The following is a 1374-nucleotide window of genomic DNA, read 5'->3' as shown; positions in this document are numbered from 1 at the left end:
CCGAGGTGTTGAACACCACCGAGGTGTTGAACACCACCGAGATGTTGAACAGCACCGAGGCTATTTAACAAATAAATAAAAAGTGTGTGTATACAAACACGCGCATTTAATCTTACAGTTTTGAAATTTTGAAATTAATATTCGGAAACACTGCACCATGACAGGACACAACCTCCGCGCCCGCGCTTTCGTATTCACATCGTTCGCCGATGAATGTCCTATACCCATGCAGTATAAATACTACATATACCAACAGGAATTATGCCCCACAACAGGAAGACTGCATTATCAGGGATTCATTTATTTCCAACATGCCCGAAGTTTTGACGAAGTACGAAGACAATTCGGCGGCCTAACCCACGTCGAAATTTGCAAAGATATACAGGCGGCAATTAAGTATTGCTCTAAAGAAGAAACGCGTGTAGGCATAACAAAAGAGGTGGCAACACCTCTCAATTGCAACACTTTGAGAAGAAGGGCCAGATTGGATGCTTCGTCATCATTCAGCCGTGACCGCGTACCACCGACAACTAAAAAAAGTCACCTTCGCCAGACCCAAACCGGAAGTAACTGTACTTTGGGGCCCGCCCGGAACAGCGAAATCCCACACAGCCCGCTCCGTCTGCCCCGAATACTACGTCAAACCCGACACAGCCCGCTCCGTCTGCCCCGAATACTACGTCAAACCCGACGGACAATGGTGGGACGGTTACTGCGGTCAAGACCTGGTGATATTTGATGACTTCTACGGCTCCGAAAAATACAGCGACATGCTCAGATGGCTTTCAGAAAATCCAATTAAGGTGCCCATCAAAAACTCAATGACGGACTTACTAGCAACCAAGTTCATAATTACAAGCAACGTCGAACCAACGCGATGGTACCCACAAATTGAAGACAAAAGCGCGTTAATGCGACGCATAACACAAATAATTAAAATGGCTACGCTTAGTCCGGTGTGGTACGATGGGAAACCAATCTCCCGACCAATATCCACTTTGCGATCTTTGGGCTCTTCCATTCCGGAAGAGCATCGAGCGACTTGGGAATTGCTCTACAGCTACGTACCGTAAGCGCAGGACCCGTTCATTGACTCGTGGACAAGGGGGTGATGGTGAGGTATTAAATAAGAAGTGTCCCCGAGTCACGTAATGCTTGATCGGTGATTTCTGAGGCCGGGAGCCGAGAGGCGATTTGGGTGACTTACGCTGCGCACAAAAAAGTGTGTGCACAAACACGCGCACAGTATTTTTAAGGAAAGATGAATCCCACTTCTGACCTCTTTGAGTCAAGTGCAAGAGAAGCTGTTCTCAGGGAGGAGGACAACTTCTCAACAACCCACCGAGACGGTGCTCTCGCGGGAGGGACTCAAAC

This window comes from Gregarina niphandrodes (genome assembly GCF_000223845.1).
Source record: "Gregarina niphandrodes unplaced genomic scaffold scaffold00015, whole genome shotgun sequence".
In the NCBI taxonomy this organism is placed as follows: domain Eukaryota; phylum Apicomplexa; class Conoidasida; order Eugregarinorida; family Gregarinidae; genus Gregarina; species Gregarina niphandrodes.
The sequence above is the reverse complement of the archived record's forward strand: the minus strand, read 5'-3'. Positions refer to the sequence as shown.